Genomic DNA, 27,461 nt, shown 5'->3' with positions numbered 1-27,461 from the left:
GTGGCACCGGTGAGATCACGGGCAAGACTGTTCCCAGGCCTCTGTTTTATATTGGGTACCCTGGTACTGCCCCCACAGGAGTCTTTCCTCATGATTGTGGACAAGGAGTCAAACCATTATTTTGGACTCCTGGATGCTCCAGCATTGCGCTCTAAATTGAGTGCCTTCTCCAATACCGGCCATGCTGACTGCAGAAGGAAGCTACAACCAGTTATAGCAAGTATTCCCACCTGTGGAGCTCAAATATGCCTCATTTCCCGCACTTATTTGTGATTGGCCAGTTTTGGAAAAACTCAGCTGTAGGCATGCCTGCTGAGCTAACGCTGGCAATGTTTAAAATTCCTTTGATAGATATGTGTCTGTTGAAAGTGCATGTTTATGAAATGCTGTCATGGCTTAGTGGTTAAGTACTGTGACTATAGTGCACAGTATCCTGAGTGTGAGCCCTGTCACTGCTTTTTATTTTCCTACTGGGCAGACCTGACTGGTTAAGGTACAGTAAAGGAGGTGTGAGCATGTTTAACCAACTTTGCTCAACTTTGCCTGACTTTGCCAAACATTGCTCAATGTTGCTCGACGTTGCCTGACATTGTGCTGGTTAGCGCGGTGCGCAGCTATGCGCAAATACGTTGTGGTTGTGCTGGTTAGTGCGGGGTGCAGTTATGTGCAATTGTATTTAACTATGTTCAATAATGGTAAAATGTGCTTAGCAGTGCTTTATATTGCTTAAAATAGGGTACTCATGCCTCAGAATGCATAACCATTTCACCTATATATATATATATATATATATATATATTTCAAATTTGTTTACTACTACATTTAACATTTCAATGCCTTTTACAAAACTTATACATAAAAAAATGTCAGGAAATATTTTTGTATACAGATTTCCACAGAAAAAGGAATGTCCAGTAGTGGGACTTGAACTGGGAATGCCTCCTCTTTGTGTGAGGGCTCTAACCACTATGCTATTTCTATTTTGCTTTATTTGCATATATTTTTCTTATTATTCTCTTCTAGTGTCTAAGCTGCTAACTGTAGCTAAGCAATGGTCAAACCCACGCAAACCCGTGCAAATACGGGCAGCTATATCGGATGAAAAAAAAAACTCTTTTTATTTTTAATTTTGTCAGCTGTTTAACATATGGGGGAGTGTGGTGTTACATTGTACACATGTGAGCGGACTCGCTCATGTAACTCAAAATTGCAGCATTTCTTCATTGCAGGGGCGTGGATTTTTGGACTGCTCGGCAATCTGACATGCCCCCTACACTCGTCCACCCTCCGTGTAAGCTTTAGAGTTGAGGCAGCTCACCCTTATTAATATGCATGGTGCGCTGCCATCATACTCTTACACTGGTGTTTCCGTGTAAGACTAATCTAGTCTTACATGGAAGATTAGTAAATCCAGGGGGTATGTTTTTAGTTACTTAGAGCAAAATATGGATGAGAGAAGTGTTAGTTTGTCTGAGTGGATATTTAAAGGAAATGGGAACTACCTTAAATAAAGATAAAAGTAAGGGCTTGGGTAATGTGGTGAAAAGTGGGGGTATATTTTTTTCAATGCATGGGTGTGTTTGCAAGGGTTAACATTTTGGAGAAATTATATAGTTATGATACAATCAGCAATCGGAAAGTTTGATAAAATAAATGAAATAAATGTGTGTTATGTGGAGGATTTGTAGACTTGTATGTAGGAAAAAGTTTTTTCTAATTAATTCTGTATCAATGGGAACATAGCACATGTAGATGAATATGTGTGTATATATCTTTAAGAAGCTATCCAAGGGCTTGCACAAGTGTATAAATACTGAGCACATGCAAGTCTGACTGCCATTTTGTAGTTAGCTGTTGAAATGTGAACATGTATTTATGTAAGCTCTGTCTGTCAACTAGTTTGTTCTTATTTAGAGATGATGCTGCTATTCATCCTGATGTGTTTCTATATATTAAAGCACCTAAACAAAACCCCATCCCTTCTTATTATTCATGTTACAGATGAATGTGTGACAGCACATACGTCAAATGTTTATTTGATCCTAGAAAACTATGAAAAGAAAATTGCACAACTTGTGTTTTCCTTCTTATGAGGTCCAAGATGAAACCAAATGAAAAGAGATGTGTTGTTTGAGTGAAGATGAGGGGTTACTAAATCCATTAGTTTATTCTGCTTATTTTGCATATAGTATTAAAGTGGGTAAAAGAAGACAAAGAAAAATTAATAGTGAGAATGTTTAAACATAATTCCAAAAATTTTGGGGAGATGATAAGAATAAGAAAAATAATCTGCAAATGAAAAAAAATAACAATTACCAAGAAAACATGCTAACATGGAAAATAAAAATTGATGATATAGCAAAATCACTAAATCATTACATCACTTCAGGAAAATATTTCAAACCACAAAGAACTTTCATGAACTGCATGAATCCAAGTTTATTTAGTGCTTTTGTTCATCTCCATTTTATGAACTTCATTAGACAAACTTCCCATTCGATTCTCGGCTGGAGTGCCTTCTGTGTGGAGTCTGCATGTCCTCCCCACGGTCGAGTGATGTTAAATACATGCAGGTAGGTGCATGCATGAATGGGTGTGCCTTCTTTAAAGGTTGGGTGTTGGGCTGACAACTTGGCACCATAAAAGTCCACTGCCAATCTTTAAGCGGACCGGAGTTCTGCTGTGGTGACAAAAAAACAGTTTAAATATGCCTCCAAAAAGATCATGTGATCAGTGCCAGTGACATCTTCAAGCCAACCTCTCCTTCATTATAATTTGTCATATCATTCATTTAAAAATGTCATTATTAAAAATGATACAAAGTATGAAAAATTAAAAAAGAACATGAACTTATAATAAATAGATGTTAATAAAACAGTAACCATTTAAAAACCTTCACTTTACATTTCTAACAGATATATTTCTAGAATTTATAGAAAGAGTACCTACTCTAATATCTTCTTACATTTTTCAAGTTTCAACCCCTATCACCAGAAAAGGTCAGTAGTGAAAGGACAATTGGTATGTGCAGCAAGAATGGTTTCTGTAGAAAATCATTTTTTACAGGAATGTCATACACTTTGAGAGATGTTTCAGAAATGAGGTTATCCTTCAGTTTTACTGGATGAACTACTCAAAGAAATACATAAAAGATTGACAGGTTATTTTTAGCCCATCTTAAATATATTAAATTAAAATGGTTTGTTGACTAATTTTAATCCCATTACTGATTATGTAATGCATGGTGAAATGACTTCTCCCACTCATAAAATGACTAATAAACAAGATATAGGTTTTAGTAATAGCTTTATCACTATCTTTGATTGTGATTATAGAATGTTAAGACAAATTTTAAATAAGAACTGGATTATTTTGGATGAGGATATAAATATTAGGAGAAAAATAGATAATAAACCTAAGATGATTTTTAGGACGGGGCTAATATTAAAAACATTTTGGGGAATGGGAAAAAATAAAAGTTGAGAATTCCTGGGATGTTTAAATGTTGTGCTTGCCCCTGTTGTAAGTATACAGTTACAGGTGATACCTTCATTATTAGAGACAGGCATTCCCAAATAAAGGGCAAGTATCATTGTAACTCAAAAGGGATTGTTTATTTAGGTAAGTGCCAGGCATTTGATAGCTTCTATATAGGAAAAAAAGAACGCAAGTTTAAGGTCTGAATTTATAAGCATCAGTATAGTATTAGGACGCTTACATTGCATAATACTTTGGATAAGCATGTTCACTTGAACCCAGATCATGAGTTTAAATGCAAAGAAATTGACCTAGTTACGGAAAAATAAGGGGTGGACCCTGGGCTTTGCATTTGGAAAAGAAGGAATTAATTTAGCAACTCATACAGAACACATATAGTTTTCCAGGTCTTAATGATTTTTTTTAATTATTTATTTACTTTATTTATTGTATTTAATACAACTTATTGCAATATATGCATTTATTTAATTGGTTGAGTTTTTAGAAACATAACCTAAAGGTTTTTAAATGGTTACTGTTTTATTAACATCTATATATTGTATGTTTGTGTGCTTTGTTAATTTTTCATATTTTTATCATTTTTAAATGAATGATTGATATGACATTAGTTATAACGAAGGAGAGGTTGGCTTGATGATGTCATTAGGGCTGGTCACATGATCTTTTTGGAGGGGTATTTAAAGTGGTTTTCTTTGTTTGTCTGATGAAGTTCATGAAATGCAGATAAATGAAATTTGTATTTATTTTTTGACATTTGTTAATAGGGATAGTCCGACTGAGCAAAAGCCCTTTTTCAAAGTAGGCCCAGGGAGAAAAACTCCACAGTATAGCAAGTTATTACATCACAATGTTTAGTAAGGTACAATAGTAAAATGCAGTAGTAATAAATGCAATCATTACAGATATAGCACATTAATATACAGATCAAAATGGTTAGTAAGATACTATAATATATCTCAATGGCAACACCCAGATCTGCTCTGAGTTACAGCACAAAGGCATGAAAATTACAGAACCAACTGATATTGCCAACATCCTGGCAGATAGGTTCAGTGCTAACTTTACCCCCATCCCCACCCCCTAAAGGGCCCATATCTATACAGGAAGAATGCAGAGTCCCTGTAATCAGAATTACGCAGGTGAAAGCTGCATTCTCTAAAGCCAAAAACACAGCATCCATGGGACTGGACAACATCCCAGGCTGTGTTTTACACGAACTTCAGAATGAACTGGCTCCCCACTTAAGCACCATGTTCAGTAATAGCCTCGCATCAGGCTTTGTGCCCACTGAATGGCACACAGCAACAGTTATCCCACTCCACAAAGGGGGAGCCACCACTGATCCCAGGAACTATAGACCTATTAGCCTGATGAGCCTGGTCTGCAAAGCCATGGAATGTATCATCATGGAACTCATAAACAAAGACATTGGTAACCTCCAAACTCTGGATCCCACCCAGTTCGGGTTTGTGAAAGGCAGATCATGCCTCCTGAACCTGATTGACTTCTTTGAGGCAGTCACCAAAGCTGTAGATGAGGGTAAAGTGGTTCACACAGCCTATCTTGACCTTGCCAAGGCTTTCGACACCATCCCCCATTCTGGAATTATAGCTAAACTCAATAAACTAGGCTTAAATCCCTATGTCACAAGATGGGTTGCCAACTGGCTCACTGACAGAACCCACACTGTAAAAGTTGCAGACTCCAAATCTGACCTCAAACCAGTGACAAGTGGAGTACCACAGGGTTCCGTCCTGGGACCGCTCCTGTTTGGTATCTACTTCTCTGAAGTACAGGCTAACACAGAAGGCCTCTGGCTAACGATGTTTGCAGATGACTGCAAACTAGGAGCCATAGTCAAGTCCCCAAATGATGTGAACATCCTACAGAAGGGCCTCTCTGAGACGGATGCCTGGTATCAGAGCCATGGCCTCAAGCTCAATGCCAAAAAGTGCAGTGTCATCCCCTTTGGTTAAAACTCTGTACCCATGAACTACTACATAGGCAGCAATCTACTTAACACCGAATGCGTGATAAGAGACCTTGGGACCCAGGTGGGCAGTAGTCTCTCCTTTGATAGTCACATCGCCACAGTAGTCAGGAAGTCCTTCTACGTAGCACACTTCATCATAAAAGGGTTCTCATCCAGGAAAAAAAAGAGGTCATCATTACCCTCTACTCATCACTCATTAGACCCATTATAGAGTACAACGCCCCTTTTGGAATGTACCTCACAAGACATCTGCAGCAGCTGGAAAGGCCACAGAAGTACCTCACAAAGAGGATTACTGGACTCAAACAAATGCCCTACACTGACCGCCTCAAAAAACTCCAGCTTTACTCTGTAGCATATCGCCTACTCAGAGGTGATCTCTGCCTAACATATAAAGCTATGTCAAACCCAGAGCTGTTGGACATGCTACACCTAAAGAAATCCCAATCCCTCAGAGCTACATGCTCTAGGGACCTAAACCTTGTCACCACAATAAACAGTACATGCAACATAAACAGTTCCCATACTCTGGAACAGGCTACCCATCTATGTCAAGCAAAGTTCTTCATTAGCACTCTTCAAGAAAAATTTGATGAGTGGATGGGAAATAGGAAATACACCCCGGGGTTCACTTCTGTGTGTCTGCTCATCAGTGGCACAGGAAAATAATTTGCTTGGGTGGCATAAGCCAGGGAACCTTGTTGGCTAGGCTTGCATAGGCCCTTGGGCTGATAGCCTAGTACCTACCTATGAACCTATGAACCTATAGTAGAATAATGTAATATGCAGTCTTTACAGATATAACACTATTACACACATTTCTTTTCCCAAGATTTTTGGTATAACCCAAGGTTCTAGGAGTAGAATAAAGCAGAATAATTTAAAAATTGGGAAAGAAAATAATTCTGTTAGTAAAAAGTTAATTAGGAGAGGAATACAGCATATGGGATAGCGTATAAGGAAGAAATCCAGTTAGTAAAAAAGTTGCTTAGGAGAGGATACAACTTATACAGCTGGAGATTAAGCATATGTGACAGTTTTGATAGGAGGTAAGGTAGAGGAAATAGTGATGGAGAGTTAGGAAAATAATTAAGTGGAAGAGAAAAAGTTAACAAGGGGGCTAGGTAAGGAATAAAGTGACAATACATACAGGATGAACTAGGCTAAGAAGTTGCAGATATCATGTAAGAGAAAATATAAGAGCTTAGTAAGCAGGGAGTGAGAGTTGGATTTTGGAAGAGGGTAGAGAGTTCAAGTAGGATATTTACAATGACATGTCCAGCTGCTATTTAGATAATCTTTTAGGGGTTTCTTGAGGTCATAAGTCTGGCTAAATAAATAAAGCACTAAATAAACTTGCAATGTTGGATTCATGTAATTCGTGACATTTCTTCGTGGTGGTTTGAAATCTTTTCCTGAAGTGGCATGACGATTTAGTGATTTTTCAAGTTTGTCCATTTTGGTAAAAATGATATAGATAAAGATAGAAGAATGTGGTATAATGAGATAAAACAATATTATTATGTAAAATCCACGGTACAATTTACCAGAAGAAGTGATTTAAAGCCATTAAGGTAAGGGAAAAGTGGTGTGCCTAGATAGTAGAGTGTCAGGATTTCCTATGGAGACTGCCAATAAATAAGTTGCCAGTGAAAGGGATATGCTATGTAAAAAGAACGTAGAAATAGTTATGTTTATTTTTATGCTGGAAGACACAGCAGAGCACTTTTTTTTTAAAAATGTAAAATAGTAGTGAAACTGTTGAAAAATGTGTGTGAATAAAAATGTTTTGAGAATATTAATGATGTAAACAATATAGATATGAATATGATCATGGAAAGGTATTATATGAATAAGACAAAGGCATGTGAGAAGAGTAGATAAGAATTGTATGTACTGTAATTTAGGTTATTTGGAATGTAAGACAAAATTACATTTTCTTTAATGGGAAATGGATTTGTCACTTATTGTGAAAAGTTAGATTATGGTTGTGGACAAAGCAGTGGAAGTCAGTTATGGGAGAATAACAATGAGGGTGTTATAAGGAAAAATGATAAATAGTAAAAAGAAATAGAAGTGTGACTATATGTTCCTGTAAATATGTACATAATGTTTTTTATGTTGTGTTAAATAAAGGAGCCCCTACTCTTTTCGATGGGTGCCAAGGGATCTTTTACATCCACTTGAATTACCACCAACTCAAGCAGGAGCCTTGAGATAAGATCTCACTTGAAGGATGGCACACTCAGGAGTACAGTACCCTCCTAATGCTGCACTGCAATGTCACAACCGATCTATGCGGTGTGGGAATAGAACTCAGACAAGTATGCTGCCTTTTGTGCCATTGACCCTTATAAGACGCTTTGTTGAATTTCTTATTAAATTGCCCATTATTCACAGAGGAGCTCCAGAGAAGCCATATGTTTCTTGTGCATGCATGCAAGTCAGTGGAAAATGTTTCCTTGTTTTACTGCCAGCAGTCTACAACTCCATTATTTACTTGTCAGTATGTTTTAAACAACAGTAAGGGGAGACATTTTCACTGAAATGATGCATTTAGTATGTTTATGTGAAATATCATGTTATATAAATATTAATTTAATGTGCATAAAGGAATATACAAAAATAAGTAAAGTAGTCATGGGTAAAAACCAGACTATCAGTACAAAGAGAAGAATATCATTCCTGAGGATGCAATCCTTTCTTTATTCGTGTTTAATATTTTCATGAAGAACATCATTATGCTCAGTATTTCTCCCTCTGCTTATCTCTAGCCCCTTTTATATTATTTCACTAATGGATCCGAACATTTATTTTGTGTAGCTCACAGAATAGTTTGATATGTCTTGCTAACCACTGACTAGGTGGCCATCTTGGGCAGAGTAAATTATTTAATAACTGTCAACCTGTTGCCCCCAACATTATTATTTGTGTGCTGACAAAATCTGCATTTGATTTTGTTACAACAGCACCTGCCCTCATATGGTATCATGTAAGAGTACTTAACCAGGTATGCATGCGCCGCAGCGAAGCAATGAAATGGCATTCCCAACATGCATCCATCTGTAAGTGATCACCTACTATGGCACTATCAGCTATAACTATTAGATCTGACTTCTTTGAAGGTTGCGATGAATTGATGAGTCTGGAAGCAGCAGTACTAAGCATACCATTCAGAGCAGACAACTGTATCAGTCGCACTTATTTTGTACATTTGTACCCACTGTTTGTCTGTGCAAGTAATTTTGTAAATTTACTTACAGTACAAAATTAAACAATGTAAAGTTTGCGGAGTCTCTGTGGTTAATCCCAACTCTAGGCATGAAACCCATTTTAGCAGTACTGCAGATGCCTGTAATGATCATCTCTGAAATGATACTAATTTTTCCAATGTCATGTGCCTTTTTTAAAGAACGCATTTACATTCTTTTATCAATTCTTCTATATATACTTGCATATTATAAACCTCCTCATGATGCTCAGATGTTTTATTCATTAATTCTGAAACTACACCCATATACTATTTTTATGCTATAAAATCAAACTACAAAAGTACTTCAATTCCTCAAAGCATTTTAGAGTATATTTACCTTATATACAATACACCAGTGGTCAGTAAATTAAGATATGTACCACAATATTTTTGTAATGGTTCCTACATTTTCAACATAATTTCTCATGCCATAGTTGATTGTAGTTGCTGTAAATAATCTTGTAATAGCAAGTAACTTTACAGTCTTTATGTAAAAATGTATTTGGGTCAGAAGATGAAAATGTTTGTTTTGATCATGAAGAATACTTAATAAATAAATGAAATACATAGTGTAAACATAGTGAAACAATATGCTGAGATTTTACAAGGTCTGGTGATGGAATTCTCAAGGTTTCATACTTGAGACATTTATAGTTTACCTAGAATCTCTTTGTTTTCATATGACAGCAAACTTTTGATGTCATTTCATATTAACCTGTTTCTACAAACTGTTTCTGTCAGTCTTTTCTTTTGCATTTGTTCCTTAGATTGTGTAATAAGAAATGCCTCTGCAAAATTTGATGAACATTAAAAATAGTAAATTGCAAATATGTGATATTTACAGGAAATCCCAGGAGTAAATAATGCAACATTTACATGTATGGTAAGTCCCTACTTGTATTTCCATAATCTGTATTGTCCTTGGTCCATTTGGTTAGATAATGCCCAGCTTTCTTCCACCAGCCTAGATGGATAAGATCTAGGAGGTAATTCTGAGCCTGACCTGTACCTACATCTACTGTATGTATATTCTACTTCTGAAACTAACTGCACTTTTGAGCAGCACACTAGACTTGAAGAAGACTGGCAGAATGTGATGCTTTATGGATACAGGGGATGTTGAAAGTGCAGAGCTGACTGGAGTTTGCAGCTTCTATTCTGAATAGTTTACAGTAAAGGGAACAAGGACCATGCAGACCTGTCTCTATGATATGTGGGAAGTGTAGCTAGAGTGGAATTAAGGGGCAGCCATCTCTTTTATAAAGTATTAGCGGGCACAATCAACAAATGCTGATTGGTCTTCAGGGCAGTACATTACCATCACTCAAATGCTGGTATTGCATTTGTGATCAGAACTGAAGTGCTTAGCACTCTTTGTGTGGCATAAACTGTAGCAACTACTTGCTGCATTGTAGCAAGCAGTTTGTGACTATAAAAAGAAAATATTTTTTTGTCAGAAATGAAGTACTTTAGTGGTCTGTGTGTGGCATATACTTCAGTATCTTCTTGCTACAAATGTAACAAATAGTTTGCTAAAGCTTAAAATGAAAGAAGAGAGACTTTTTTTCTGTTTTTTGCTCCTCTTGACTGTAAACTGCAAGGAATGGACCTGTCTTGCTCTTTACAATATGAGTGGCAAATCCAGATTGGGGAATGGAGTTTTTTTTTTTTTTTGCTTCTCATCTATAACTAAAGTGGATGTGCCAGATCACAGGATGGTATTAGACACCAGAATAGATAGCTACACCTCTGAAGGTTGGTACATCATTTCATAATTTTCATTTATGCTATAAACAGTATTTATGTAACTTGTAGAAAAGGGATGAAAAAGAATATTCATTTACAAATTTAATATTTTAACTTTGGTGGCTTATGCTTGGTAAGTTATAAAGTTAATTTGTTTGGACAAATGCGAGTTAAGTTCAGTCAGATTTCTTCATTTAATATTTTTAAACTTTTTTTTCACCATTTTTTCTTGTCATCACACACACACACACACACACACACACACACACACACACACACACACACACACACACACACACAGCGCACACAGCACACACACACGCACACACACACACACACACACACACACACACACACACACACACACACACACACACAAAAATCCAGTTCTGCAAGAATAGATTTAATAAACCAAAACTTGCAGGTTCAGATTGTTAAACCTACTAGAAAGTTTGAGATTCTTGACCTGGTCCTTATGAATATGGTTTCTTTAAGGACTATTTCCCTGGTATCTCCTTCCCCCAGTTAAGTTTAATCATAAACTAATGAGTTTCTTCTTCAAGTCTTATTCCCCTGAAACCAATATCTTAGAATTTAAGGATTTCAAATGTTCTAATATCATCAAATTACATGAGGAAGATTTGAAATTCATTTAATGCACCATCACCCCAGATCTTGCCACAGTAAGTAGCTTTACAATGGAGTTTTATGCCCTCTTCGATAAATGTACAGAACTGACAGTCCCAACCAGATCTAAACAAAATAGGAACATTAAAAACAAGCATTTCTGGTGGTCCACTAACATAAATAGACTCTAAAATAAAGGACAAACTCAAAGTACATAGCAGATCAAAAGACCATGATATCAAAGATAATGTCAGAAATATGACTGAAAAATTCAAAAATGCTATTAGGTTTACTAAAGCAGCTCATGAACTTAGGATAGCATATGAAGCAAAGACAATTACAAATCCTTCTTTAGCTGTGTTAAGAAACTAAGAAATAACACACAGCAGTGCTCTGAAGGTATTTAAAGTGGCACTAGCAAACCAATTCAGTGTGAATTTTACCCAGGAATTGACTATCCAAAACCCATTTATCACTGAATTTCTCAACTCCCCATCATAAATAAAAATGTACTGAAGGTGTTTTCCCAGACTAAGAATCTTTCTTTATGGGACCTGGTAAGATACCAGACTGTTTAATAAACAGTGTTAAAGAACCCCTGGCAGGGCCACTCCATAAACTAGTTAACCTGAGTTTAGCCACAGGCTTTGTCCCTTTGGTTTGGCACTTAGCAGTAAGGGTGGACTGACCACTGACCTTAGGAATTATAGGTCCATCAACCAGCCTGATGAGTCTCATTTTTAAAACCGTGAAACATATCCATGACATGATAAACTATAGCAGTTTCATCAGACAAAATCCACAGCAGTTTGATTCATAGCTCTCAACCTTCCATCTCCAAAATGAGGAACACTGTCTCTCACAATGTGGAACAAATGGGCAAAATGTGGAACGCCTTCTACCAGCTTACTAACAACTTCAACTAGGAAGGTTACAATATGCTACTTTATACTTACAAAAAGCTCTTATGATAAATTGATATGATTCAGTACCTTTTACTGTGGACATCAGTTAAAAAATGCCAAACACTGAATGTGTGACAGACCCTTTTGATGTGGAACTTTGAGGAACATGAACTTTTTAAGACCCAAAATGAGGAACGTTCCTCTTAATGAGGTACACTTGAGAGGTATGGCTTTGCTTTGTCAAAAGTGAATCTTGCCTATTGAATTTGATTAACTTCTTTGAAAGAGTAGCACAGGCTGTTGACAGTAGTCATGCTATCCACGTGGTGTATTTTGACTTTGCTGAGGCATTTGGCACTATCTTCCATGCCAGCATAGTAAGTTTGGCACATTACAAATAAATGACTGTGTGATAAGATGGGTAGATCTGGCTAAAAGACAGATTTCACATACTGTGTGTAGTAGGTACCTCATCAGAAAGTGTAAAGATGACCAATGGTGTCCCACAGAACTCAGTGATGGGACCTCTTTTATTTGTCATTTATTCTTCTGATCACCATACCATGAAACTCCAAAAGTCTGGCTACACATGCTTGCAGATGACTAGTGGGAGTCATCGTCAAATTCCACATGACTCCCAAGCCCTTCAGCAAGAATTTACACTCAGTAATACCTGGTGTATTAAACATTGAAGTAAACTGCAAAAATGTGCAATATCATCACCTTTGGTAGACGACCACTCCTCCTGCATACAGCATAGACAATACTCCACTTCATAACTGAAATGTCTTTATGGATCTTGGAACTTGAGTTGATAGTTCCCTCTCCTTTGCTCATGCAATAACAGTAGTCAGGAAATCTTTCTTGGTGCAGCTAGTTACTAAAGATACATCACCTATATTTAAAGAGATTATTGTCCCCTTATACTCAGCATTGATTCAGTCAGTTGAGTACCATGTTCCCATTGGGGTGTACCTCACTAAACATATCAAACAGCTAGAGAGACCCCAGACATTTTTAACCAAGATCATCACTAGTTTAAAAATTTAAACTACAAGAAAAGACTACAAGCACTTTCCTTTTATTTCAGTATCTTATAGACCCCTGAAGGGATATCAATGCCTTACCTTTCATACCATTCTATTGCTGTATCTTCACAAATCAAGTAGTCCCACCAGTACCAGAACCAGAGATCTAAATCTTCACCAGTGGATAAAACATGGTGGGGAGGGGGATTCCTCATGCAGTGCCTCCCCCGCTTTGTAAAGACTTGCCTATTGTCCTTCAAAGGTCACAAATTACATCTGGGCTTGGGAGAGGGTATACAGTCTAATGATAGGTATGGGAAATATGCATATAGTTGCAAAACTCAGTTGCTTTGAATTTTCTATGATCCTATGATCCTGTGTTTATATAACTATAGAAAGTTTGCAGTATGTTGACCCCCAAACTTTAATTGAATTAATTTGTTTACAGAATCTGCATGATAGTCTTATATTATTTCAGGTCCCATTCAAATATTTTATTTCAGTTCTCATTCAAATATTTTTTTTCATAATGAAAAAGAACTTTTGCATATACCGGATAAGAAAACATATTTAATTAAGAGGAAGGGTAAAAATGTGTTAGAAACATTTCATGTTAAAACGTAATCTAGTCAGTATGAGAATAACCTGATATAGACAAACACAGTTTTAACAATGAATAATTTCAGTATAGTTAACCTAAAACTGAACTACATATATCTTCTGCAAAGCATATGTCAGCTACTACAAATGTCTTGGTTTCAAGAAAATCATTTTGTTGTGATCTTATTTATCTGTGTATTTTTATTTTAGTTGGCTGTTTCCCCATATTCAGGAAGCATTCAAGGAAGCACCACTACTGTCTTTGCTTTAGAAATGCAGTTTATATTTTATTTTTGTGAGCTTTTTGATTTGCATTAACAAAGCAAAACCAAAGGATTCCTTTATATTGTGGCTGAAACAATCTGATAATGAGACTATGTTGTGTGCAGTTGTTGGTTTGGGCTAACATTGACCTAACTTCCACAGTTGTTCACTGGCATTTACTGTGCATTACAAATAATAGTGGCATGACAATTATCATCAGAAAATTTTGTAGAACATGCTATGCAGTTCCCCTTTTACTAAGTTTTATATAAACAGGTATCAACTAGGTCATCAAGACAGAGGCGTGTGAACTATTTTACTCAAAATTCAAGAATGTATTTTTTCCTGACAGAAATCTTACATAGTAAATCAGGATGAAGTGATTTTAACTGAGAATGGCATGTAGCCATTTACTGTGTGACTGGGCGAAACATATGTATTTATTTATTTATCTTTTCGTTGATATGCAGCCAAATTGCTGAGAAAAAATATGAGGGATGTTCTGCCTTAATATTGGGGATCCCAAACATAAAACATTTTCTTCAATTTTATATCTTCAAAAGGTACATGTTTCTGAAGAAATGTGAACAGAGAATGGTGTGGCTGACCAAATCTTTGTTTGATGACAGTTTTATATTTGATGTAAGTATTTTCTGATACCCTATAGCCAGTGCAAATTATAGCAAACATACACCCACTAAGAATATAAACTAAACAGACAATGTCTGTTTTGAAACAGTGGCACAGTGGTGCAGTGAATAGTGATGTGACCTCACAGCAAGAGATCCTCTGGTTCAGTTCTTGGCAGGGGTACCTTATCTGCAGAGCCTGCATGTGTTTCTTGTGTTTGCCTGGGTTTTCTCCAGGTGCTGTGATGTCCTCACAGATTTCAAAGTCATGCAGTAGGTAGATTGGATAATAAGTTGGATCTAGGTGTGTGTGCGTGTGTGCGTATGTGCGTGTGTGTGTGTGTGTGTGTGTGTGTGTGTGTGTGACAGTTGACCTAAGGCCACTCCTGGTGTGTGTGTGTCATGGAATGATCACAGCAGGCATAGTCACTTGGCAATGTGAACATTGGCTCAAGGTGATGGTTACTGTTGATGTGACACCCCAACCCCATCTACAAAATGGGAAGAAAGGGAGCTGATGATGAAGCCATCTCTTTTAAAAGATTGATACATTTGTATTAATTGTGCTAAGTTACTTAAAAATGTTTTTCTTTGTTTAGGAGTCTTAGATTTTCTGCATTAAATATTGCCTCTCATTCCGCTGAAGGAATACATATAGCTGCCAACCTAATTTCATTTTACTACAGGAATCAAAGAATGTGGTTATTGATTACAAGAATTACGCTGTTTGTTCTCTTCTTCACTGCTTTTTTGTGGAGTTGCACATTTAAAATTGTATTTGCCTCATTTGTGTATTTGATGGATTTAAAAGCAATCTGCTTGATGTTTTTTTGTGAGAAATCTTGTTTTGCCTGTTTTTACACTTCTCTCTTCAGGAAAGTTAACTATTACTAAATAACAACTGTATGCTTGACATAGAAAAACATTAGTTAAATTGAGTTCTACATGTTTACTTACTTCTATTTTTTTTTTAAGTTGGAATGTATTATGTTTTCCGAATCAGGACAGTGCGTAGTAAGTTGTCCTGAGAGAGACTGACACTTCAGGTGCGAACAGTTAAGTGTTAAATCAGACACAACACCTTTACACTGAAAACTTTCTCTCTATTTTCTATGATTTTATTTAGAACTTCAGAATGGTATTTGCTATTGTGTGCAGACAGAACAAAAGAATGCATTCTGCCATTGTGGTGAATGTGATTAAATCAGAAAACAGTTCTGTTCAGCTGAATGCACTTTAGAAACAGATTATTATTTTTGAAGGTCTTCATTTAGAGGTTGTTATTGTAGCAGACTGCACTCTGAAAGGAGACGTGATATGAATATCGTGACCTTGACATAGCTGTACGACAGCATTTCTGCTACTGCTGAAGCCATCAGATGCTTTTTGCTGTTTTAAAGATCTATAATATGCATGTGTTACAATGGAATAACCTTCACAAATAACTCTACAAAAATGGAGGGGGTGAAAACTGGCAGAGGTGGCTAGAAAAAAATAGGACGGAAATGGATTGGTGCTGACTGTAAGTACAAGAAAATCCATCCTTATGGAACACGTTTTGCTCTGGCATGCCTAACATGTTTTGTGCACTACAAACAGATGCCATTTTAATTATATTCTTAGTAGATTTCCAGAGATTTTACTAATCTGTGTCCTTTGCTTTTTTAGCACCTTTTCTCTTTTAGAGTAAGCAGATATGCAGTAAAACCCAGATCTTGGCTAGAAATAAAGCTATCTTAAAAGGTCATGATTTTACATCACTGATGTTGGCAAACAGTGAGATACTCTGTCCTATGTTTTCCATTTTAGTATTCTAATACCACTCTGTAGTTGGGATCCAACATTGCTCACTGCTTAAAATTGTGTACATTTTATTTTACCATTTTATCTTCAAGTAATACAAAAGATGTGTCTACCCTTCCTGCATACCTAGGGAAAGCTGGCATTAAAATATTATTAAAATATTTAATTGATCCATTGTAATAATGTTGTTTTATTGTGTTATGACACTACTGGCTAGGTGAAAATATTTGTTCATGTGGGTAGAATCTGCAGTCTATTGTTCTGAATGCTGACTTGTACCGTGATATACTTTTCTCATTAAATATATTATACCTGATACCACACCCCTCAACCTCTTAAGAGATCTGGAAAAATCCAAAAATAATGGGGACACAAAGGCCCAAAGTTGAGTAGAAATTTTAAATATTGTTCTTATAAACTTAGAAAATTTCTACAATAAAAAATTTTGTGTTACCATACATTTTCTAAAGGATATAAAGTCTGGAACTCAAATATCTCTCATGTCGAGAATTTAGTCCTCTCTGATTTGCCAGAAAACCACAGATTTTATGAGGGATAGACCAAAAATAAGAAGCAAAAATCGCAGCAAAAATATATTTAATAATTGCCTTTGAATAAGAAACAATAGATTTAAGTTGTAAAATACAGATGAAATCAATATTCAGCACGATAATTGTCACCTCAGCTATTCCCTGCAGTGCTTTTTAGTGCAAATGCTACTGATTAATTTTTATTAAGAAAGAATTATTTTGCAAAGTGGTGACACACATGCTGTTTCTATTTCTTTATATGCAACTGTATTTTTTTCTGTACATTGCACATTTTTGTGAATGTTGTATTCAGTTGTATCTTCGGCTTATTCTGTAGCTCTGTGTACCAAAAATGGTTGCTCTGCTGTTTCACTATAAAGTAAACTGGTGAGGTGGGTTTGTTAGGAATTCTGTTGGCACTTAGTGTAACACTTTTTAAAAAGTTTTTTTTGAAGTAAATGTACAATGATCACTTACATTTGATTTTTTATCCAAAAGTGAAATAGAGTGCATTTAAAAAAAAAAACTTTTAGTTTTAGTCTGAGATCTATACAAACACCAATTTTCTTCAAAGATAAGGAAGTGCAAAAGATGCTTAAAGGGTTGTAAAAGTCTGATTATAGAGTCTCTCTGACGCTATCTGGATAAGTACAACTCATTAAAAAACACTTATTAATTTGATCATCTTTTAATAGTCTTATTTCATGAAAAATGTTTAGTGGTAGATGGTTTACTTACTAGAAAACAATAGTATGTTTTTTGTTCATCTTATAATGTTACTTAACTTCTTCAGTCTGAAATAATGACTTAAACATTCTGTAAATACTGAAGACTAAAATCACATGCCATGTCCATGCCCCATAACAAATGCAGAAATAAAGTAATCCATAAGATGGACACAAAAATCTACATAAAGGTTCACAAGAACTCAATGCTTCAAAGGAATTCTATTAATGACTAATGTAAAATTGAAATGCTTATTTGTTCCTGAAAAGAAATTAGCCTTATGTTTATTCTGCTAACCCTATTCTTTATAATCAATGAGATTATCCAATTTCTACCTCATAAATACGCTTCCATATATCCCAGTTCATTAAACAAATATGTCTTAAAGATAGTGCCAGAAATAGGATGACAAAATAAAGCACTGGTGTCATTCCTTCTTTGAGTAGCATATGTATGCTCATAAACACATGAACTTAATTGTCTGTATGGATATATGAGTAACTACATTTAGTAAGAACCAACTTGGACAGCCTCATTTATTATACAGAATACAGTGAACAGAGCAAGCTTAAGATATCTTTCCAGGATTAAATGTATATGTTTATTTTAGAGCTATCCTTTAATGGAGATTTTTGAAGTACTGGCATTTTAAGGACATTTGGCAGTCTTCTTTATGGACTGTTGTATTTCTGTATTTTTATCTGGCTTTTACATATCCTGTAACACTAGCAGTTTTTTGATATGCCAGTACTGATTAGTCTTTGGTTTTCAGTTTTACAGTGTTGTTTAATTCATCGTCTCAGTCTATAGAAGTCTTAAGTTAAAAATAAAGTGCTTACTTCACTTTAAAGTGCCTTTTATTTTCTCCTGCTAGGTTTACTCAGTCTGTGTTAGTATGAGCTGTAGCAGAGTTTTTCTACTTGTTTGTTCTAGCAATCATTCTGAGTTTATTCTTTTTTCTGCAATGGCGTCCTTCCAGTTACAGAACTGTGAATCATAACATTTTTAAAATATGCTTTAAAACATGCTTGTGAACTATTGTGTTGCTCAAAATGTGCAAATTTAAATCACATAGTCAAAAGGTGCACATGCATAAATATATTCATGCACAGAATATGGACCAATAAACATTGAGCCTTGAACAATATGAAACAATGACTCTTGCACTCCTGTCTCATCATAGCTTTACACCTCATCCTTCTTTACCTTCCATGGTTCAGTCATTGTTACCTCACATTAGGAACACGTTTTCCCGACTGCAATCTAGCAGATGGTAGTACAATTTGTCACTCTTGGGGTTGCAGAGTGTACTACAAAGCGACATTGATCTTAGTTTTATTTGCCATGATTTTACCTAACGAGAGAGGCACTGTTTAGTATAGCTGCCCTCAAACTCTGAAATGTGCTTTTATGTGACTTCCATGAGAAATCACACTAGCTACTCAATGAAAAACTATTTTCACATCTTATCTTCTTAAATCTAGCAGACATTGCTGCTTCAGCTTCATTAATACTCACTCAAATGTATTGGCTAATTTCTGCTGTTACTATGTTTTCCATAACATTTTTAATTTCTCTGTCCCTTTGAAACCGGTTACAGGGCTAATCACCCCATCTCATGCCATATATATGAATTTAATTACTTTTTTATTAATCATACCTACAACTCATATTGCACCTTACAAACTGAGCTGGCTCACTCTGTGCATTTATATTATTATGATAATTGTTTTCCTCTTTCCTTTAATCTACACAGTAGTATACTCCACCTTTGATATCAAATGCTATGATTAAAACTCTGATTTGTAATGTGGCTTGTTATTGCTTAGCTATTCCTGCTCAAACTGCACTGCACCTTTTTAAATTTATGAAACTTGAAAGTTATATCATTCTGCCACTATACCTGCACATATGTGCTTTGAACTGTTCTTTGTCATATAACCTGATCCTTTCTTACATAATCTTTATATTTTTGTTCTTCACTTTTTGTTGATGTATAATGGTCTGCATTAACTTGTAGTCATTTGAAAATGGTCTAAGATGAGACACATCTCTTGGTCAACAAACTAAATAGTGGAGTCTACCACAGGTGCACAAATCCAAGGTACTTGAAGACCACCATCATACAGTTATGGACTCAACAGTCTTGTTGGGATGACACTTATGCTCAAACTCAAAAAATGAGTTTGGGGAAGATGTAGCAATCATACAGCGAGAATAGAGCTCTGTAGTACTTTGCTCAAACTCTTATCTGGGTTCATGTAGGGTAAGTGGGGCAGCTGAGGGGAGGGACTGTTAGGGTAGCATAGGTGTTTAGACAGCAATCCAAAGGGAGTTTTAGATTTCAGAAGTGGTAGGATTTTACATTTAGGAAAGGTGAGATGAGGTGTAGGTTTAGTGAGTGAAGAGGGAGTTTAGATTTGGAGAGCGGGAGTGGAGCTTTAGGTTTAGGGGTGATTGAGGAATTTAGGGAGGTGGAGTGAAGTTTAATGGTTAGGGAACATTTAGGGGAATTTAGGTTTAGGGAGGATAAGTGGAGTGTTAGGGTTAGTGATTGATTAGGGACTTTACATTTAGGGCATGAGAGTTGGTTTTACAGTGCAGGTTAGAGACTAGGTGGGAGTTTTGGAGTTAAAGTTATGGCTCTGCTAGATCCATATAGTTTAGTATGGTTTGGTGGCTGAAAGGTTAGTGAGAGTTAGGGCACTTGTCATTTAGAGAAAGGGGCAGCAAGCAAGTGTCCCATGAGTTAGTAACACAAAAATACTTGTAATAGACCCTAAATAATGATGCATCCTGTCAAATTCCTAAATTCATTAAATGTAGCAACAGTAAGCTCAAGCGATTAGAGTTTTCTTGCAGATACATGACTATCTTAAATATAACCCCTATTACACAACCAGATAAAATAAGGCTCATCCAGAAATAGCTGGGAAAAGGCACTTTCCCTCTCAGTTCATGAGATGAAATGGATTAAAAGTAAAGTTTATCTTCTTCGAAATAAAAAAAAAAATTATTTAAAGCCGTTGCATGTCCATTAGTGGGTGTTGTGAGAAAGGGTATACTATATGTTAATACTATGAGAATCGAGATGAGGAATGAAAATACAAAAGGGAGGAAAGCAGAAAAAAAAAACTAGAGATACAAAGGTAGTCTTGAGAAGGACCTTTAGTGAAAGGCCTACTTTATCAGAGTAATGCAAAGGCAATTTTAGCCTGGAGTTAGGTAAAGAATGGTAGAAAATCAAAAATACATACTGCCACCGAGTTAATATACTATGCGTTAAAAGAATGCCTTTTAGTTTTCTTTATAGTTGAAATGTCTTTATTGTGAAGGTGGATGAGGACTAGACTGCTATACAACTTGTGTCCTTTTTTGGAGCACACAGAGGAAAAGGGGAAGATAATCAGCAGAGTGCTGCAGAAAAAATATTTTTCTGTTTGGTTTGGATGAGATTTGAAATATATTGCTTTTGTGGAGAGAAAACTAGAAAGAAAGAAAGATAAGAACATTTTAGAAGATAGATAAAATGAAAGAAAGGTGGGTCTACCGTCAGAGATATCCCTTCACAGCCTCATAGGTACCCTGTGGCCATAAGTACTTGTGTCATTCACGGGGTCCTTCTGCAGCTTCACACTGATGCATGGAAACAGGCCAGGTATGTGTCGGAGAACTTAATATTGATTTGCTACTTATTTTAGTCATAATTTATAACCCAGGTTTTCCAATTGCATCAGGGCTCATTTTCAGTGAATACTTATAGAGAAAATCTTCACAACCATGTGCAACATACAAAATAAATATATTTTCATAATGCAGATGAGTAAGTGCAGGTGACGCCATGTTAGTTCAACACTGAGGTATGCACGCCACTACAACAATCATGTTTGTAGTGATAGGTGCTGGCTGGTTACAGACATGAACACAAGTTGTTTGCATTAGACTACATTTCATATAATTCCATTTTTACATACACAGTTTCTTTCAGAGAACTATTCTTTGAGACACTTGCATATTTGATTCTTGATGCTGATTTATACAAAAGCTTCAGAATTGAATTCTCTAACTACTTCTGATGCATTCTTGTAACTAAGGTGTTATAATAACTTTTTATTTTTTCATTAATACAAAAACAAGCTTTAAATCTAGGACTGTGATTGTATGGCATATGGTATTTTGTACTCTATACTAGCTAATTCAGTCTGTTCCACTGAATTTAGATATTCTGACCAAGGACAACAAAGACTTGCCTGCACTGACTTGTACTTCAAGCCGTTTGACCAATTCCTCTGAAATAATTATTATTCAGACTGATGTCCAAGGAAACTGAGGTTTCATTTTTTCAAGAAATGTAAAATAAAATTCTTGAATTTGGATTTGATTAAGTCCTCTAAAATAATAATTATTGAGACTGATGTCCAAGGAAACTGAGTATTCATTTTTTCAAGAAATGTAAAATAACATTCCTGAATTTGGATTTGACCAAGTCCTCTAAAATAATTATTATTCAGACTGATGTCCAAGGAAACAGTTTTCATATTTTCAAGAAATGTAAAATAACATTCCAGAATTTGGGCTACGTAAAAATGGAAAACAATTTTTTATGTTTCGGATGTATGTTGTTGAAGTCCGTGGTGGCCAACCCAAGATATACTACTTAAAAATGGAAAACATGTTTTTTTTTAATTAGTAATTTTTATTTGTAACATTTACTTATTGTAACTTGTATTTATTGTTGTGTTTGCAACTTGTAAATGTATCATTTTGCTATATTAAGCATTCTATTCATTAGAAACTGTTTTCATTCTGCTTATGTACATAGATAGAGTGGTGGGAGGGTGATGCAGAGAGAGAGAGAGAAAGACTCTAAATATCACAGGACAGTCACTGCAATGACTGGAAATTATACTTGTCATGTACATAATTATTAGAATTTTTGTCTCATGACAATGAAACTTCATTTTTAATAACTATAAATCAATGTCCTGCTCTCAAGATTTATACTGCATAATTTTATTTTTTTTCACCTATTTGTTAAGCAGGCGAGTTCACTGGACAAAGTATCCTTCTTCAGGGATGATTGGGGAGCACTGTCTGGTTGAGCGACTTGCTCAGAGTCATGCAATAGGCAACTGAAGGGGGAAGAAATCAAACCCTGTACCTTTTGACTACAGGAAGAGACTCCTAAACAGCTCAAGGGAGTTGATCCTCCATACTAACTGCCAGACAGTTATTATTTTAATGAAAGTTAATAACGATTTGCTACTAAAAAAAAAGCATATCTCACTTTAATCAAAGCTATTCAGGGACTGCATAACACTACCTTTTCAGATATACAAAGCATTTCAGAATTTTCATTTCTTAGTTGTTAAGAAAAACACATTTCATTTCATACAACAGAGAGAGAGAGAGAGAGAGAGAGATCTGTGTCTTGATAAAATATTAAATATTTTATTGTGATAATTTAATGACAGCCCTGACAAACTAGCATACTTTTTTGTGTGTACATTGCCTGAGAACAATATTGAGAATATCAGAGTTAGGTCTTCATTCATGTCCGGATTATATGTTTGAGAAGTGGATGTAAAGAAACTCACCTTGAAAGGAAAGCTGGAGGGGCGAGTCTTGGCATCTATATTGAGGACAAATAACATGCTTGGTTATGATTGGAGAAACCCAATGATAATTCTCTGTAGTACGTGGAACTTTATCTACTACCACATGCTACAAAAGTTAGAAAAAAAAATACTGTAGGAGTGATAAATGTTTTACAGCTTTGAAAGGTATAATACACTTATGGTTACCATACAGAGAGTGGCCACCACCAAAAAGCTGTTAGGCACCTAATTTAGCCTTTTGAAGACAGAATAAGCCATTCCACTGGTCTTCTATGGTGACTGCTGGCTGATGTCATTTGTCATCATCTTCTTCTTTGGGCATTTCCCATTTAGGGGTTGCTACAGCAGGTCACCTGTCTGCTCATGATTTGCAGTGGAGTTTTACGGTGTCATGTTGCCAGCCCAGCACCCAACCTTCCACAGAATGCACACACATGCATGCACTCATGCCTAGGGCCAATTTAAGTGTCCAGTCCACCTACAGCATGTCTTTGGGATATGGGAGGAAACCGGAGCACCCGGAGGAAACCCACGTTACTAAGGGAGGATATGCAGACTCCGCACAGAAGGCACCCCAGCTGAAGAACAAACCGGAGAGCCTGTTGCTGTGAGGTGGCAACGCTAACAGTTGCACCACCGCAGCCGCCCTACTGATGTCATTTGTCTACTACACTATTATTATTATTATTATTATTATTATTATTAAGTACTGGGCTATTTCTGGGGATGGACTCACTGACTGAATTTCTGCATTTCCGAAACTAGTGAAGGTTTAAAAAAGATGGTTAGTATGTACTGCATAGCAAATACAATGGCTGTGTTTATAACACAAAGGTGTACTGGTCACATACTTGTAATTCTAGATCCACCATCCTTATAATATTAACAAATAAAAAAATACAGTTTGTCAAAACTGTGACATAGACATGCACACACAGCAGACGTGCACACACAAATGTGCACAATGGCACTTCAAAGTTACCTTCCTTTGATGTGTCCATTATGCAGGATGTAGTGCTGTTTCTTTGATGTCACAGATGTATATAAAACACGTATCAAAGTATCACATTTGTGTTTGAGGTATGCATGTGTGTATGTGAGTGTGTTGGGGGTGTCTGGGTGTCTGTGGGTGTTAGATGTGTTTGAAGGTTGGGTAGGCATGGGAAGGTCTGCACACACCTGTTGAATGTATCCAGTGAGGCAGTAAGTACTCATCCCAGTAAGCAGCTTCTGTTTGCTTCCTTTTCTTTTCTGAGCTATAAACTTCTTGTTTCTGTGTGTCTAAAGATTTACAAAACTTAACTGCCTTATACCTGTTGTTTCTATCTATCTGTCTTTCAGTCTGAAACAATTTGTTAATGATCTGTTGTCAGAGGTGCACTGATTTTTGGTGACTGAAAAAGACAAATCACATTCACATTCCCTGAGAATGCAGTGAAGTTTGCATTTTTGGAATGGCTTTTTTTTAATGGACATCCCAAAATGTAAGTTCTACTACAGACTACACATGGCCATTACGTCAAAGAGTCACTGCTGAGACCTCTTTCGCTAACATGAACCCACCATCCATTGGGTTGTAACATTTTTCTGCTCATGCTCTGTAAGGCGAGTTGAGTTCGTACAGTGCAGGTAACATTATTATGTCAGCCTTACACCTGTTGTCACCAAGCGTGTTATGGTTGTGCTGTATAAAGAAAGTGAAGAGAATTTTCCATGTGATGCAAGATTCAGCATATGTGAGATTAGATGGCTCGTCTGCTTGAAAAACTCTCTGCAACAACCACATGCAAACTAATCTCAGACCTTTTTACATGCCATCTAATGACTGATATTTAAAATGGTGCTAGGGTTCTGTTTAAAAGTTCAGTCCAGTCACGAACAGGTAATGTCTCAATGAAGCTAGACAGACTGATCATAGCAAACTCCCTGAGTAAGTTAACAAACTTTAATTAAATCACAATGTTTATAAAATAAAGAAGTTTGATGTAAAGAAAGTGAACACTGACTAAAATAAAATAAAGACTTGAAAAAAAAAAAAAAAAGTGAACACTGAATACAATGTAAGAAATGACATACAACCAAATAAAGATATGAATATTTGTAAAAGCGTGTGCAGATGGTTTACCTATGCAAACACAAATCACTGTTTTTCAGCTCACCATTCATTGAAAATTATATACCAAAAAACAGCGAGCCAAAAAATACCATTAAAAAAACAAGTTGTCTTTTTTTTGTGGGTGGGGGGAAGGCCCTACACACCCCAAAAATATATACATGAACTCCATGGTCACACAGCAGTGAAGACAAGGAGATCAATTCCAAAAAAAAAAAAGTACCACTGTCTCACACAGTACATTGTATGGTGATAAAACCAACCACTATGAAACATCATCACACTAAAGATATATTATGCAGTGTCAGCGATGACTCGTAGGTATGCCACATGTGGACAGTGTGATGACTCATAGGTATGCCACATGTGGAAAGTGTGATCACTCATATGTATCTCACATGTGGACAGTGTGACTCATGGGTATGCCACATGTGGACAGTATGATCACTCATAGGTATGCCATATTTAGAGAGTATGATGACCTGTAGGTATGCCACATGTGGAAAGTGTCAATACAAATTTGGAATCTATGCTATCACACTATAACCCTTAACATGGTCATGGACTACTAGTATGAATTATCTTGATATACATGTTAAGAGAGCAGAAGATTCAAGTTTAGTCTCCACAGGAGTTTTTTTTGGGAAGGAGTGTTGTGTTCCATCTTATCTGCACTGTAATAGTATGCACCCAGGATGCATTTTTCCCAATGTATTAAATGGACAAATGATGCGGGTATCTAGGTTAACTGTAAATGAAGATGAATTTTTAACAGGTCTGGATCAAATTAGTCAAGATTTTGAAGGCTGGAGATTAGTAAGGCCTATATCTTGGATAAAAATCATAGGAATGATTTAGGTAAATCTTATTTTTCTTCAAGAAGAAATATTCGTAGAGATAGACAAATCGAGAATAAATCTTGCCTCACTGTGACACATAGTGATGTAAATGATATCAGGAATATAGTAAGGAGACATTGGCATGTTCTGGGTATGGATGAAAATATAAGTAGAGTAGTATAGAAATAAAAAATCCCTAAAAAGACAACTATGCTATCTTAGAATGAATGATATGAGGACCAAATTGGGTATGAAAAAATGTGGAGCATGTGATTTTTGTAACTACATAGAAACATCTGACTCATTTAATCACCCAGATACAAGGCAGTTAGTCAAGGTGAATGCTACGGCTGACTGTAACACAAAAAATTTAGTATATTTAGCCTATTGTGTATGCTGTAGTAAATGATATGTAGGCAAGATGAATAGATGCCTTCGGGAAAGAATAAGAGACAATATAAATTGCACTAATAAGGGACTGGAATATAATGCACTGGCAAAGCATAGTAAATATGAAGGGGATCCACATAGGTTTTTTTAGGTTTTAGAAACAGTAACTGAAGGAATGAGATTAGGTGATCTGATAAACAATACAGAATGTAGTGAAACAAGATGGATTTTAAAATTAAGGGCACATAGAGGCCCAGGTTTAAATGACACAGTCCCATTGAAACCAGAATTGAACAGTAGACCTTTGAAGAAATAATATGTTTGTATTATATATTTTTTGAGTGCTTTTTAACTAGTGATTTATGTTTTTTATTAGTGACATCTCTGAATGCCTTGCACAGAGTTAACAAATGCTTTTTTGAATGAGATGATTGCACCATTGATTTAATTGTTTAATTGCTTAATAGGATGTACTATTTAAGAGGTTCTTTTTTTCTCTGATGTTTGATCTGATGAAGCAATCTAGAACTGTGAAAGCGCTTATCTTTGATTAAAGTGTTTCCTTTACACTTGTCATTTGAGTTTGCAGATAGCCGTGGTACAGTGCCTGACTTTTTTCCTCTTGACTTTACACAATGTTGTGGTTGTGGAAGAAGAACGCCCAATTCTGATGGGCGTTCATTTTGCATTTACTGCTTGAGCCCAGTGCATTTACAACAAGAATGTTATATCTGTTAAGCATTTAGTCACCAGACCCTCATAGAGAGGAAAAATAAACATGTTAAAAGGTCTGATTAAAACATCTTTTGATGAGGCTTTATTCAGTCAGCCTAGGACTTCAAAATCGGATGTGTCTTCTCCTTCTTCTTCCTCTTCCACTTCCTCCAAGACTGAACATG

General features: G+C 36.0%; 1 protein-coding gene across 1 annotated transcript in view; it reads left to right on the top strand.

Moving 5' to 3' along the window:
• The window catches only part of LOC122806144 (coiled-coil domain-containing protein 33-like), a 1,182,030-nt gene that overhangs the window by 678,816 nt on the left and 475,753 nt on the right, over positions 1-27,461 (top strand). The window lies entirely within an intron of this gene.

This window comes from Protopterus annectens, chromosome 7.part0 (genome assembly GCF_019279795.1).
Source record: "Protopterus annectens isolate FY-2018-M chromosome 7.part0, PAN1.0, whole genome shotgun sequence".
In the NCBI taxonomy this organism is placed as follows: Eukaryota; Metazoa; Chordata; order Ceratodontiformes; family Protopteridae; genus Protopterus; species Protopterus annectens.
This window is presented reverse-complemented; position numbering and strand designations above follow the sequence as displayed.